Consider the following 16,280-nt stretch of genomic DNA (forward strand, 5'->3'; position numbering starts at 1 on the left):
CGTAAGATATATTTTATTGCAGCTGGTGAAAAATGTTCTTACTATATGTCTTCAGTCTAATCTGGGACACATTGCGTAGCAATTGCAGTGAAATACACTAGGTGCATCAATGTGCGCATCTTGGGCATATGGCGCTTGTTGTTTGGTGACGGACAGCAGTACATGTACACAGAAAGTGCACAGGATGAAATTGGTACGTTCAGACATGACTGCACTGAATTGCAAATTTATGTAATTTTGTCTTTTCAAAATTCCTTTCACAGGATGTTGGGAGCATTTTGAACACCTCAACCGAAGGCCGAACACTACTCGAAAATGGCAACATAAAGAAGCATCTCTTCACCAACAATGAAACTATAACACTGTAAACAACATTCTGGTACATCATTTAATTTCACTGTATGGGTAATAGGTAAGCAACATTTCATCTTTTTATGAATGGTATATTATATATGTTCAGAAAATTATAGCATACAAATTAATAAAAAGATATCTCAGGCTTTATGTGCAAAGAAATATGACCCTGCAAAGAAGCTAATTATAGTAGAGGTGGGCTATATTATGGGTCATATTAGGTTATACATGTAGTTTTAGATCATTTCAAAAACAATTGATGGGTACTAATCATTTTTGGGAGAAATCTGAAAAAGTGCTAAATTTTGATGGCAAGTTCTAAGTTTCACAAAATGCTCTCATGCATACAAGGGTCAGCAAGGACCTTATTATAATAGTTGTGTGTGTTTCATTGTAAACTTTGAAGCATGCATGCATGTAGTATTAAAGCGGCACATCATTATAATTACAGTCTGACTTTTTGGAAAGCGCCCCACAACTCAATTTTGCCTAAAATGGCAGTAAAATGAGGGGTCATGGTGAGATGAAATTTACAGAAAATGATACCTATAATAATACTCAACACTTTCTGTGGAAACAAAATACATCCACTATATAATTACATATTGTAATTCTTTTGCAGTCCAGGCTCATTTATCAAGGATGCAATGGCTCAAGCTGTTGTAAGGGCCTTTCCCTTTCTTAAGGATCCGGCCGGATGTACAGGTTATGTAAGTATATATAATTAGGTGTCAAACGAAAAAGAAAGCCCTGCTCTATGTGCAAGCAGTCTTTTGAAGTAAGGTCGGTCGGTCAGTTGGCATACTTTTTCTTTACTTTTTGTGGGTCGCCAGCGTGTTGACACTTAGCTTTTGCTTGGATGTATGTGCAGATGTCCCGGCCCCATCAACCATTTCACACCAAAAAGGTGAACCAAGAAAGCAAAGTCTGATTTTGATGCCACTTGGCATGTGGGTAGTGACAGATACAAGTGTTACCCATGCAAACTGATGACAGAAAATATGCATATTAATGAGCTCATTTGCATATTTCTTCTGATTGAGACAGTTGTGCTTGTACATTGCAATGTACACCCTGGCTGTTCCTGTAGAGTATCTTTGCAACTGCTTGAGGGGATCTGGTCCATGGCGGCATTTGGACCTCTGCTCAGGCCACAGGTGCACATGTGTGCTCTTTAGCATGCATCCTCCGGGTCCTCAGAGATAGTGACAAGAAGCCTTGTCACAATCTAGATCAAGGAGGGACCACTGTATTTTTTAATTTTAGCTTCCACTATGCCGCTCAATTCATTGTATAGACAGTCTGTTTGTACATGTAGATTTAGTTGGCCTAAATTACATTTTTTGTTTACTTCATATAGTAATATAACAATTGGTTTCTGGATAGAAGTGGTAAATGTGAAGTGGCCCACAGGTTTATATTCTCTGAATATAGCAAACGCGAAAGCTGAGAACTGCGAAATTCTTCTTTTTTTTAAGCACCCATGGTTGATTTTACATTAAAAAGTTTCCCAAATGGCAAATCTGGGTCGGTTGGGCCTCGTAGAACATGGTTTTCTTTTTTCGTCACCTAATATTTTCATATACTGATCTCTCATAGCTCTTCTGTTTACATTGCACAAATGAAGTTCTGGGATCCGCACATGTCCATTATAAACTTTTAAAAGACATACAGGGTGTCCCCAAAAAAGAGGCCCCTCATTGCGCCCTCTTTTTCTCCTATTTTTGAAAAGTTGATTAAATATATTTTGGTATGTAAAGAAACCATAAATCGTTAGTTTTAATAAACCAAAACAATTATTTCAATCGGCTCACAACTTTTGAAGATATGCCCTTTTGAATAAAAGTACCCGTTTTTTACTCTGTCCACGGATAGCAAACAGAGTGGTTGGGATGGCTCATGCTGTGGAGTGGCCTGCACGATCACCAGACCTCACACCACTTTTTTTCCTTTGTGGCAAAATCTAAGATCTTCGTAGACGTATTCATGCATGGTATGTGTACTCCTTTTCAATCTTTGAAGTAGCCAAACCTTCTCAGTGGACAGAGTGAAAAACGGGTACATTTCTTTAAAAGAGCATATCTTCAAAAGTTGTGAAACAATTGATAAAATTGTTTTGGTTTATTAAAGCTAAAGACTCAAGGTTTTTTACATACCAAAATATATTTGATTAAGTTTTCAGAAATAGGAGAATAAGAGGCGCAATGAGGGGCCTTTTTTTTTGGACACCCTGTATTATAACATTTGCTGAGGATAACACCCTCAAAAAATGTTAAAATTCTGGTTTTTACACGGTTGTAATGTACTTAAGTAAACAGAGATACCCTTTACCACAAATGAAGGCCTTCAAATAGCTGTTTGAAAGTAAAGCCTTCACTGAACAGGTAATTTAGCCTTCAGATAGTAGCTGTTATTTAGCATGTACAGCCTTCAAAATGACGAATTAGTGCAGATTAGGTACAGCTAGCTAAGCTAAGCTACTGGCTGTTCAAACTACAACTGCTAAGTAACAGCCTAATGAAGGCTTAATTAGCTGTTCACTTTGGTAAGGGACTCTGCAAAAATCAAGACTGTACTAGTTTTGTCAAAATCCGAAATTTTGAATAAAATGCAGGAACCGTTGTTTTATTATTATGTTGGAAATATTAGTCGAACACATATGTGATGTTCATAACACAGTATGCATTACGGCGTGCGGGACACACATACACGCACATCAGAGGATCGTACCATATTACAACCGCCATATAGTAACATGCATTGGCGCTAGTAGTAAATTCCAGTTTTCTTTGCTTTACCTCACTTGTTCGGCTCAAAATTAAAAGGGGACATACATGTTTCTGACAGTAAAAGCTAATATTTTGTGGAAAATAAATACTAATCTATTTTTATAGAAATGTTATAATATGGCTTTAAACTAATTGGGGGGCAAGCCTTAAAAAGAAGCCTTAACTTCTTAACAAGTATAAATAGTGGGAGATCCCTAATGGAAGTAAGGAAAACTTTCATGGTTACAGGCCTGTTTTCACCATTATACTTGTTATAGTGAAACGATCTTAATATATAGGTGTTAAACATTTAATCCCTGTATAACATTAACCCACTTTGCTTGATGAATATCCGGGGTACAGTACTCAAATTTCAAACTGACGGGATGTGCGCGCCCAAGCTCGAAACCCTTACCCATTTCTAAGGATTTTTCAACCCTGAAATAGGGCTGATTTGACAGTTATTGGTCAAGCTCTGAAACCATTACCCATTTCTAAATTGTTGTTTATTTTTACTCTGAAATAAAGCTGATAGTTTTTTTGGTTTTTTTGGGGGTGGAAATGGGTGACAAGTTTCTACCATGGATGGCGAATCTGGTGGGCGGCAATAAATGATTTGTTCTTTCATTGTCACCAAGGCTTTTGGCAAATTTAAGGCAGTGATCCTCCCTTCTTTCTTGCAAAGAATTAAGCCCACATGTATTTAATGCATCAGAATATGATTTGTAATTATTGAAGCCCACTATGGTCTTACAAGCTCTCTTTTGAATTCTTTCCAGCTCATATGTTTGCTTTATAGATAAACCAGAATGCCACACTGCATCTCCATATTCAACAACTGGTCTAACATAACTTTTGAAGACTGTCAAAAGGTCAAAGCCAAATTTTTTAAGTGATCTCAACATAAAAAGCCTTTGGTTGGCTTTCTTTGTCATGTTGGGAGATCTAGATGTGTATCAAAATTGCACCTGATGTCAAGGCAAGTCCCACAGTACATGTCACTCTAACCCAGTGTCAAGTCCAAAAGTTGAAAGGTATTTCAGTGTCTATGGGCACACAGATTAGCTGTTTTCTAGAACTACAAAATGGGTTTGTCTTCATGATTTTCATTGCATATCCCTACATGGGATCTTAATCTTCCTCTTAAAATGGCTGGTCTTACAATGCTACATGCATAACTGTGTACAGTATTTTGCAAGAATGCCTTTTGCTGTTTTGCAGGGTATAGGCATGCTGTGCGTACACCACGCATTACGCAATCACTATGCTACAGCAAACTCTTCTACTACTATAGTACAGCAAAAGTCAATCTTGCAAAATACTTTAAGCGTTATACTCATATTAAGTAATGCTAGTATAAAAATTTCTATTCATTTTAGGAAGCATGGTTTTGTTAAGGTTCAAGTTGCTGGCCAGGGAGAGGAAGAATTGAAGCACATACAGTTGAAATATGCCAGGATTGACTTGCAAGAATGGTAAAAAAGTAAGCCTTGCAATTAGATAAACACCACTCCAATGAAGCCTCATTTAGAGAATAAACGATAGGAATTTTTGTTTTTACTATTATACCGTGTGATAAATGACAGGCAGGTCCAATATTTTGACCTGCCTGTCGTCTATCATAGGTAGAGGATAGTAAAAACAAAAATTCCTATATTATTTTAATAAGTGTAAATTGTTTTTTTTTAAGCAAAAACAAAGTTACCGTAATTAAAACTCCCCTTATTATAAAATGAACAAAACTTGTTTACAACTTCACATATTCTGTTGCGCATACTGCTAGCGTGTTAGCGTATCCGCACTAGTTTACACATACAACGCGCGATACTACGTGGATCTCTACAAGCATTACGCATTATCAACGCCCACGATGACGTCTATGGCCTGATAGACGACGCCCAAAATCATGCGATTGTCCAATCAGATTATGTGTCTACGAACTAGACCACTCCCACGACTAAGACTCAGCTTTAAAGCCCATTACACTGTATATAAACATGGGAAATTTCAAGATGGGGAGAACAAAGAGCATAATGAACCTTACATAGACCCTATACTCCCTTAATTCTGAACGCCTAGGGATATTCTCCTGTGTAATAGTTTTATCAATAATATATGGATAGACTATTCGCATTGTCTAGTCAAGTATCTGCAGGTCAGACTTTTCTGCATTTAAAAAAATAACATTAACATTTTATTGTTGTTGTTGTATTTTGGAGGACAGGGGCCGATGGTTATTTCTTAACCTATTTATTTAATTAAAAGTGTATGACCTGATGGACAGCATCATCCCCGACTTTTCACCATCAAAAGGACGAATTTGGTAAAGCCCATATTTTCTTATTACCCCAGTCAAATATTTTCTTCAGATATTATAAACAAAAATGTTTGAAACAATGTGGTCAACCACATTTGTGTATTTTAGTAAAATACCCCTTTATAAAGAATTTCATGGAGCATGCTGACAGTTGACAGCAATTTTGGAAACAATCATGGGTACCTATGTTACCTATAACATATGTTACACCTTGCCTAACTTGACTATTTCCATTCGGCATTCGCCTAGAAAATCCGGAAGAGGTGGTGGAATTTGTTTCATCCTCAAAAAAGGATACCATCCTGTATCAATAAGGTTGCAGTGTACACGAGTTTCGAATATGTATGGATGTGACAATCTCCCAAGGATCTGCTTCTGTCAGGGTGTTTAATATATATCGCCCACCACCCTCCTCGGAAAATAAACTTACTGAGTCTATGTTTCTTGAGGAGTTTGGGACATTCCTTGAGACCATTTCAGCCATACCTGTCGAGATAATTCTCCTAGGGGACTTCAACAGCCACGTTAACGACGCAGATGACCGATTTGCCAGAGCCTTCCTAGATCTGTTGGACGCGGTTGGTTTGCAACAGCATACCAATGGCGCGACGCATAAATCAGGACATACCTTAGATTTGATGATCAGTCGTGACATATCTAATGTCATCACAGGTGTAGTTGAAATAATTCCAGAGATATTCTCTGATCATTATCCTGTTGGCTGCTACCTCAGAAAGACTATGAAATATCGCAAAATCAGAGACATAGACACAACTGAATTATGCGTGATATTGAGTCATCGTCACTCTATACTAATCCTGCATCTGATCTGGAAGAACTGGTTAACCAATATGAAGCGGTAATGGGCATGCTCCTCAATAAGCACGCTCCGCTTGTTGAGAAGTCTGTAATTGTCAGACCGCACTGTCCCTGGTACACCGACGAACTTCGATTGGCAAAGCAGAAGAAGCGTCAGGCGGAAAGAAAGTACACCAAATCCAAACTTGAAATAGACAAGCAAATTTATGCCGATCATAGCAAAAGCTACAAGACTATGCTTGAGACGGCAAAGCGTAACCATCCCCGATGAAGATGGAGGATTGTGACAGCAAGGAGTTGTTTCGCGTTGTTGACAAGTTATGTAATCCCGCTGCCGAACTAGCCCTTCCCAATCACAATTCTGAAGATGAGCTTGCAGAGAAATTTGCTACATACTTCGATGAAAAAATCCAGAAGATCCGCAATGACTTGGACGATCAACCCAATTTGCAAGACATCTTCTGCAACTGGAGGCTCCTTTGTTAGCTCATTTGAAACTTTTCGTGAACTCTCAAGTGATGACATCCACAAGATCATTATGGATTCTCCCACGAAAAGCTTGATCCTATCCCAACTGATCTCTTCTCCCTGTAGTCACCAAAATAATCAACCAGTCGCTGTCACTAGGAACTGTGCCTTGAGTTTTAAAAGCGGCAAGAGCGTCTCTGTTGCTGAAGAAATCAAACCACATTACTACATGTTCAAAACGACATCTTGCAAGGACTTGACAAACATCAGGAAGCAGCGCTGATCCTACTGGACCTAATAAGCGCTGCTTTTGACACCATAGACCACACCATTCTCCTTGACAGACTTCAAGAGCGCTATGGTATCTGCGGTGCAGTTCATTCCTGGTTTCGTTCTTATTTGGATAGTCAAACTCAAACAGTTATCATTGGTGATTCTGAATCGCATTCTCGAAATCTTGTGTACGGTGTGCCTCAGGGTTCGGTTGCAGGAGCTCCACTTTTCACATTCTATAGTGCCCCACTCAGTGACATCATAAAGAGCCACAACATCAGCCATATCATGCATGCGGATGACACCCAGGTTTACCTTCTTTTCCATCCAGATGACAAAGACTCCGCCATTCACTTAAGTTGAACAGTGCGTGAAAGACATAAAAGCCTGGGCTGTCACTAACAAGTTACAATTTAATGACTCTAAGACTGAGGTACTGCACCTAACCTCGCGCTTTAAGGACACCAGTAACATCGATCCAGTAATTATCACCGATTCCGTTGTTACCCCATGTTCGCAGGCTCGCAACCTTGGAGTAGTGTTCGACGAACATATCACGATGGAATCTCATATTTCCAATATCCTTTGTGCAGGGTGAGCATGCATCTATATAAACTGGGCAAGATCAGGAGGTTTTTGGACCGCTCATCTACCGAAAGGCTAGTGCATGCATACATAACATCTCGTATTGACTCATGCAACAGCTTACTTGCTGGAATACCCACAAAACAATTGCATCGCCTTCAAAGACTCCAGAATGCCGCTGCCAGACTTGTTTCGCGTACTAAGCGGTGCCAGCACATCACCCCAGTTCTCCTTGAACTACACTGGCTGCCAGTTTGTAAACGAGTTCAGTACAAGGTCTTACTTCTGACTTTTAAGTGTCCCCACGATCTTGCCCCACCATACTTGAAGGAACTGATCAGTCGGTACGAGCTTGCGCATGCTCTTCGCTCAGCATCTCAAAACCTTCTGAAGCAACCGTCTCGAATGCCGCAGAGTCTCACTTAATGGCGCAAGAGCTTTTGCTGCGTCACGCTCCTGCATTGTGGAATGAGCTTCCTACGAGTATCAGGCATCAGAATACCATTGGACAATTTAAATCAGTTCTAAAAACATATTTGTTTGAGCAAAATTTTATGTAATTGTTTCTTGTTCTGCATGAAGATCGTGTGTTATGCAGCTTTCGGATTGTTTCTCAATTGTTTCTGTTCAAGTTATCAGCAATAGCTTTGTTTTTATTATGCTTCTGTTCCCTTGTCCGTGGTGTCTGCTCCTTGGCATTGGTTTGTTGTTCCTTTTTTCTACTCGGAAACAATTTATTTGGCTAATTGTTGCAGGCACCCATGCGGGGACCAGTTAAGTTTTGGTGCATTGCATTTTATTAATGTTTTTACGTTTCGCTTTTTCTAATCCATGCATCGCCCAGTGGTTTTTGTTTTTGTTCCTCCCCGGATGGGTTTTTGCATGCGTCATGACAACGTGAACGTTCCTCGCATAACAATTGCCAGTAGTATTTTTAATTGTTATTATAATATTATATATGCTTGTCTTATGTATGTTTTTGAATGCAATTGTATAAAAAATATTATTCTATGGTATAACTTTTTTAAGCAATGTTTTGATGCTATTACTGCCTTGGTTATATGTGGCATGTTGTATGATTTTATCTATTATGGTTAATTACTTTTGTATTATACTGTTATAGAATTTATTTGTAATTTGAATTTCGCTGTTGTTTTAAAAACCTGTTTTATAGCGCCTAGAGGCCACCTTTGCATGCATTAGTGCGCTTTTAATAAATGTCTTTTATTATTATTATTATTATGTGTGATCAGGGTTTGTTCAGAATTATTGTAAGATCGACTCGTGAACTTGTGCTTGTGCATTTTGCATTCACTGGTTGGGTCTGGATGAACCAACTGTGTAAACAAACAATTGAATAAACCATAGGGCTGTCAACTCTCACGCCCAATAAGTTGTTATTATTCCTCACATAATCATGGGTCAAAATGAACATTGAAGTCGGCAAATCCCGGTACGCCTCTGTCTCACGCCAAGCAATTCCAAAATGTTGACAGCCCTGAATAAACTAATATCAATTGTATATTACCTCTGTGTCTTTCAGATACAACAGAAAAGAAACCTGAGAAGGACACTGGAGAAGATACATCAGAAGTGACGAAATTCAGGAAAAATAGAATGGCTAAAGCTCAACAAAACTATATGAAAAGCTCATCTTTGACAGAAATATTAACTCAGTTTCCAAGAATTCTGAGTATTGGAATGGTATGTACTCTATATAGACCACTTCACATGTTTTTATATTACTTTGCACAACTGCAGGGCAAGAGTATCACTATTTAAAATAGGTATTTATAATTAGGTATAATTTACAGGGCCTGTTTTAGATTATTTTATTCAATTCAATTTTAAAACAAATATGGTAGTAATAACGGTAGAATTCAACAGAAGAATGTGTAAGTGATGCCAATCATGACATGTGAAAGGAAAACAGCATTTTTATTGCTGACTTTTATTGTATGAAAAGTCTTAAGGGGCACTACACACTTGGTCAATTTTCTGCCTATTTTGCATTTTTCTCAAAAATTACAGCGCATTGGTGACAAGTAAGATATGTATATTATACTAGGGGCAAGGACTACAACTACTGCACTGAAAATTCAGCAACTCAAGGCAAGTAGTTATTGATTTATTAATCAAATATTGGTTTTCCCTCAATTTTGACTGTAACTCCACAACTGTTGTCTGTGCTGAAATAAAAATTTCCAGTGCAGTAGTTGTAGTCCTTGCCCCTATAATATACATATCTTGCTTGTCATCAATGCTCTATAACTTTTGAGAAAAGTGCAAACATATAAACAAAATTGGCCAGGGGTGTAGTACCCCTTAAATGTTGCATTCCACGGGCAGGCATAACTGGCCTTTTACCTGACAGTGACAGGATGCATGTGCATGTAGTAATCCTGTTTTGATCAGGGTTTGTCACCAGACAGGGTTGGCCAGATTCACTCACATCACCATTCACAATCACAATCCAGCCTTTGACCGCATCCCTCCTCTAATCAACCTTCTTCCTCGCCTCCTTTACTTGTTTCTTCTACATCTTCTAAGGTTTCCCCTGCTTCCTTGGACCTTTTAAAATTTGAAGACATCCTCATTGGCGGAGAGGGTTTGAATCGGCGAGGTCTGACAACCAAAATAATTGTTTATTTGCCTATTTACAGACAGAAAATGTAAATAAATAATGATGCATGTTATATTTTGGTTTGCAGATTGAGCAGGAATTCACTAATAATGTACCCTGAGAAGACAAGTAAAGCATTGGCCCGAGGTGTCTGGTGTTTATTTGAGATACTTGAACACCAAAGAGCCTGAATGGACTGTTGATTGGGTTGATAAAGATGATTTAGGAAAACTAACGAAAGGTAAGCTTTTCTAGTACATTTTTAAAGGAGCTCATCAGAGGGTTGTCTGGGGAAAAAAAACTTGGTTTGTCTCCATAATTAACAAAATGATAAAACAACATTAGTCTTTATCATAAGCAGAAAAATATATTGTTTTGCAATTTCATGAATATAATTGAACTAAAATTAGAAAACAGGTGCATTACACTGAGTGAAGACGGGTCATGCATCAACAGGTATTCATAGCCTAGAATTAAATTTGCCTAACTTTGCCTATACACATTGCACTAAAAACTATACTTTGAGCATAAACTGGAGATGTTCTATAGTTTCAATAGGGTTTTGTCTAGATCCAGACGAAAACCTAACAATATACCGTACTGAAATTTTTCAGAAATGTTGACCTACGTTTAACCTCATTAAACATTATTACCTCTGGAGAATATGAAGGGGTATGTAACATGCTTTTGGGGATCTTTCAATTGCCCTTTAAGGGGGTACTACACCCCTGACCAATTTAGTGCCTATTTTTGCATTACTACTGCACTGAAAATTCAGCAACTCAAGGCAAGTAGTTATGATTTATTGATCAAATACTGGTTTTCCCTCATTTTGACTGTAACCCCACAACAGTTGTCTGTGCTGAAATAAAATTTCCAGTGCAGTAGTTATAGTCCTTGCCCCTATAATAAACATATCTTACTTGTCACCAATGCGCTATAATTTTTGAGAAAATGCAAAAATAGGCACAAAATTTGGCAGGGGTGTAGTACCCCCTTAATGAGATTTTGTCAGGACTCGGGAGTATATAAGATGACTGAAGTGTAAGATTGTTGCCAACATTTAATGTTGCCCCCTATCAGGACTCAAAAAAGGTAATTTCAAGCAAGATTCCAGCAAGAATTCCAGATTCCAGCAAGCCAAATTTTCATGTACAAAAGGCAAAATTCCTCCAATTTCAAGATTTCTCCAAATTCCCCATTTTTCCTATAAATGCCCCTGTACATGTAAATGTTATTAATTTAGGCATGTCTTTGCCATGGCTTAAAAAAGTGGGGAATTTTGGATGCTCCCAGGAAATCTTGATATTTGGAGGAAATCTTGGAATTTAGAGAGGGAAATTTTTCCTTTTGGTAGGCCCTACATATGCTCGTACAATGTAAGAATCTATAGAAAGTTGTGGAATTACTTTAGCATGCTTGAATTTTGCTTCCTTTTTTGAGCCCTGGTGTGCATGCTTAATGAGCGTACATGCATTTTGCAAGCGTGAATTTTGCAAACATACTTTAATGCGTACATGTGTATTATGATGCCTGCATTTGAATCTGATGAAGCAACAGAAAAGCAAACTTATTCAGATTTTGTCAAATCTACAGCACAAATTGTAGACTCATGTTTCTGGTGTTTATATTGTTATTTTATGTACATTACAATGATGTGAAAAATAGTGATTTCAAGGAAATATAGAGAGTGCTCGATTTTGTGAAGAGCACACATCTTGTCTATAAAATAGGCCAAGTCATTCTATAAATATAGGCCAGTACCTCTATTTTCTTGAATGTACTGTAACTTAATTCTTGACAGCAACATCAATATTGTGTTGTATTGGGCATCATTTTAATCTACATGCATGTGAATATGATTGTATGTTTACTCTAGCTAGGGATAACAACAACTGTTGCAGAATGTTTTAATGTGGTATAATATACGAGGGCGGTCAAAAGTTTGTAGAACTTCGGTATGCTACTTTGTCGCACGGTATTGCATTTGGTCTCATTTGAAAGCTTGTTCCTTCAAAACATTACTGCAAAGATATTATATTTTTGCATCACTGTATATGGGCAGGACACTGTTCAGAGGAAGCCTACCTCCATGAATTCCCGGGTACTACCAGAAGTGAATACAGGGTCATCATGGAAATTTCTCCCGACGGTGGTGAAAACTCAAATGAACTTTGTACAGTTATTGTAAATGGTAATGAAGTACTTGGTATTCAACAGCAACGAAATGGTTTTTAGAGTTCAAGAATGGAGTATTCCAGGGTGTCTTCTAGATGGGGTCCCGGAATCTTCATGTACAAAATTGATACCAGTTGACATACTAGTATTCAGGTCCACACCTTCTATACATTTAGAATGAGGACCAAGGCAAATTTAATCTATATGTGGCTAAAGGTGATAAGGCATACATTAATCACTGGAATTATGAGTGAATTTAGTGGAAGCACCTGGATCTTACACCCCTCAGAAGATCATCCCTCGGTCACCGTAGTGCAAGATCTTCATCGCTGTTTCTGACATCCAAGGATAGTCTTGATGACGGATCATTTGCCAAATGAAAGTACAATCATAGGCATATATTATACAAATTTTGATAGCAAAATTGAGGCAAGCAATCATGTGGAGGAGGTTGATGGTAGGAATGTGGCTGTTCTCGGATTGTGTCCTGTACACTATTCTTAGTTTGTCAAGCTGCCATTCACGACAGAGGGGCCAGTTATTTAAAGTAACCATATATTGTGGTTCAGACATGACCTCCAGTTAGTGAAGCCTATTTTAGAATTTTAAGTCCTACCTTCATAATATCAGGTTTGGTGGTGATCAATGCTAGTGAGCCTTCACTGAAGAGTGGCTCAAGGAGCTATCGGAAGACTTCCATTTTGTTGACATAGAAGGTTTCAAGAAAAATTGCGACGGGTACATTACGGTATGTAGTGACCATGCTCAAGAGAGAGATAGAAAGGATTTGGCTAGTACTCTTTCAAGTACCTTGTTCTACAAACTTATTGACCGCCCCTCGTAGCATTAGCTTTTATTATCAATCTAAATGCTTCAGTGTAGCCTAATTACATTGTTACATATGCCTCAACAAAAGATTTGTTACCATTAATAATTTTCATTTCAGATGGTTAAGTAAACACTGCTCTGCAGTTGTTACCTTTAATCATGAAAGGAAGGTCTAAAGGTGGGAAAGGAAGGTGCGGCTATGCAGCATCACTTGCTTCATTTACAGACCAAAAGAGTGTAAGTGCTGCAGTAAAGACAAAAAACATCTTATTTTTACTACATGTACTGATAGGGTTGCTGATTTTTTAAATAAGGTTTTATTAATTTGTCTAAATAGAACCAATTTACCTCCGCAGAGAGTGGTCTGTCCTAGCGTTGCTATGGTGTTGTTTACATCCGAGTTTGCAATGCCAATCGGTTTTGACGTACTCGGACAAAGACACATATTTATGCGGTTAGGGTTATTTTAATACACATGTGTAGAGCAATAGCCCTAACCGTACTGTATCTCACTATGTCTCACTGGAAAATGACATCTCATGAATAGGGAGCGAAAAGCTAACTGGTTAGCTTTCCTCGTCGGTAGCGTGCATCGGGTGGCCGAGGTGTTTTCATTATTTGGTCAAGGAAAATTCAAGAGTCTTGAATATTGATGACCAAATTCCAGTAAATATCAGAATTTTGTATTCAAATGAGTTAACAAATGTCAGAGATTTAGCAAAAAGTTTGATATGCCAATTTCAAATTTGTTTTTTATTAAGTGTTGATCTGAATTTTTTAAATTTAGGTCAATGAAGTTAAGTCCTGGAAAATCCAGAGAATGTAGAAAGCTGTGGGAACCCTATTCTGAAATTCCTTATTTATTATACACTATATTAATACATTAATGTGTTATTTTATTTCCTCTGCAGGAAAATGGCAACATTGACACATTTGAGTGCAATTAGTGCAACAGAGAAGCCACAGCCCTATGTCTTGTTACTGGGAAACAGACTGACACCTAGACAGGTCTTTGTGATAATTGAGCGCAGGGCCATGTCCACTCCACCTGTATTGAAGGCGATAGACGTTTGTTTTAAGACTCACTACGTCCTGGGATTGAAATATCAAAGTCATTGCCAGGCACTGTGGCAATTCATGGAGGCAGTGGTGTTTCAGATGGCTCCTAAACAGGAGATGTATAGCTGCGTGAGAGAGTTCAATGCATTTTTTTTTAACTTTGTTCAGTCTTACAACTCCAGCTAACTCCAGCACCTAATAAGTACTGTACAAACCTCTATGTAACTCAATAATGAGTTCACCTTGGGCCTATAATGTTTGGGCACCATATCCTGCAGCAGTTTTAAGTAAACCATGAACACTTGTTGTTCACTTACCAATCAAAAAACAAAGCTGGTTGTGATTATGAATAGTTTTGAGTGAATATCTCAAAAAATTTTCTCTGAGGTTTGTACCAATCAAGAACCAAATAACGATAATCAAGAACCAAAGCTTGTGATTATGGATACATACCAAGATCATTATGGCCAGTTAATGGATACTTCTATAGCAGAGTACCTGCATGGCTACTCCAAGCTAGAATAGTGCTGGGGTACTTCAGAGCTACTCTGCGGCTTGTCTACCATGAGCTACGGCATAGCAGAGGAGCTGTGCAGCTAATTCGCCATGAGCGACCTCATTGTAAAGTAGCACCAGAGTAGCTCTGAAGTACCACCAGAGCAACTCCAGCGTGGTGTTGCCTTGGCAAGACACTGCTATAGTAGCACCCAATAACTAGCCATAGGAATCTTAGTGTGCAGTTTTGATATAAAATTGGATGGATTGAGCATGATACACAAAGATATTGGTCAAGCTGTGAGTTAAAGATATCTCTTAAACTCACAGCGAGACCAATATCTTTGAGTATCGTGTGAAAGAATCCATTCGATTTTGTCATTATTATGCTTTGAGAATCTAATTTTGGTCAAATTTGTGTACATTTTGTAACCATTTAAAGTGGGTTGTTAAACAGTGTTACGATATCTACACACTACATGTACGGTGATCGTGGACTGTAAGCTGATGCAGAGACCCACGATATCGGGTGAAATTGGGCACCAATTTCAGTTTGTGACTCTAGCGGGTGCCAGATATCCAGAATAATTGGTTTTGAAAAATGTGTGTAAAGTATAGTATAGGATGGAAGATTCTCAAAGCGTAATAATGAGTGAACTTGGAAACCTTGTTCACTTATGCTTGTACCAATCAGAGCTTGTTAAAGCTTGAGTGAATCTATAAAAAAAGGTGTTCACTTAGGCTTGCACCAATCTAGAACCAAGGCTGAATGTGATTATGGGTAGTTTTGATTAATAAGGTACCAATCATAAACCAAAGCTTGTGACCGAGTAGTTTTGATTAATCAAACTTTACAAAAGTGTTCACTTAGGCTTCCACCAATCAAGAATCAAGCCTGGTTGTGATTATAAGTAGTTTTGAGTAACCCAATGAAACTTGTTCACTTAGGTTTGTGCCAATCAAGAACCAAAACTAGATGTGATTATGAGTAGTTTTGATTGAACCATTAAAAAGTGTTCACTTCGGCTCGCACCAATCAAGAACCAAGGCTGGTTGTGATAATGAGCAGCTGCAAGTAAATTTTGAAAACTTGTTCACTTGTGCTTGTACAGCCAATGCTGGTTGTGATTTTGAGAAGTTTTGAGTGAATCTTTAAAGAAGTGTTCACTTTGGCTTAAACCAATCAAGAACCGAGGCTTGTGACTATGAGTAGTTTTCAGTAAACTTTGAAAACTTGTTCACTTATGCTTGTACCAATCAAGAACCAAAACTAGATGTAATTATGAGTATTTTTGCTTGAACCATTTAAAAGTGTTCCCCTAGCGTTGCGAAAATCAAGAACCAAGGCTGGTTGTGAGTACCCAGCAAACACAAAAAACGTTTTTAAAACGTTTTATATAAGTTATATTTTGGGTTTTGGTTTAGGTAAAAACGTTTTAATAACATTAAAATGTCGGGTTATATAAAGGTCATGAAATCGTTTTAAAACGTTTTGTATGAAAACACACTACAA

The 16,280-nt window shown here is 38.0% G+C and overlaps 2 long non-coding RNA genes across 2 annotated transcripts; both read left to right on the forward strand.

Annotated features, from left to right (window-relative positions):
• Window positions 1-267: 267 nt before the first annotated feature.
• LOC140149802 (uncharacterized) lies at window positions 268-9,842 on the forward strand. Its single transcript, XR_011858735.1, has 5 exons — window positions 268-412; window positions 977-1,064; window positions 4,502-4,605; window positions 9,128-9,288; window positions 9,616-9,842. It is a non-coding gene; the product is annotated as an uncharacterized lncRNA (long non-coding RNA).
• A 465-nt stretch (window positions 9,843-10,307) lies between these two features.
• On the forward strand, window positions 10,308-15,548 carry LOC140149803 (uncharacterized). Its single transcript, XR_011858736.1, has 3 exons — window positions 10,308-10,448; window positions 13,332-13,450; window positions 14,125-15,548. It is a non-coding gene; the product is annotated as an uncharacterized lncRNA (long non-coding RNA).
• The last annotated feature ends 732 nt before the right edge of the window (window positions 15,549-16,280 follow it).

Source organism: Amphiura filiformis, chromosome 4 (assembly GCF_039555335.1).
Source record: "Amphiura filiformis chromosome 4, Afil_fr2py, whole genome shotgun sequence".
Classification (NCBI taxonomy): domain Eukaryota; kingdom Metazoa; phylum Echinodermata; class Ophiuroidea; order Amphilepidida; family Amphiuridae; genus Amphiura; species Amphiura filiformis.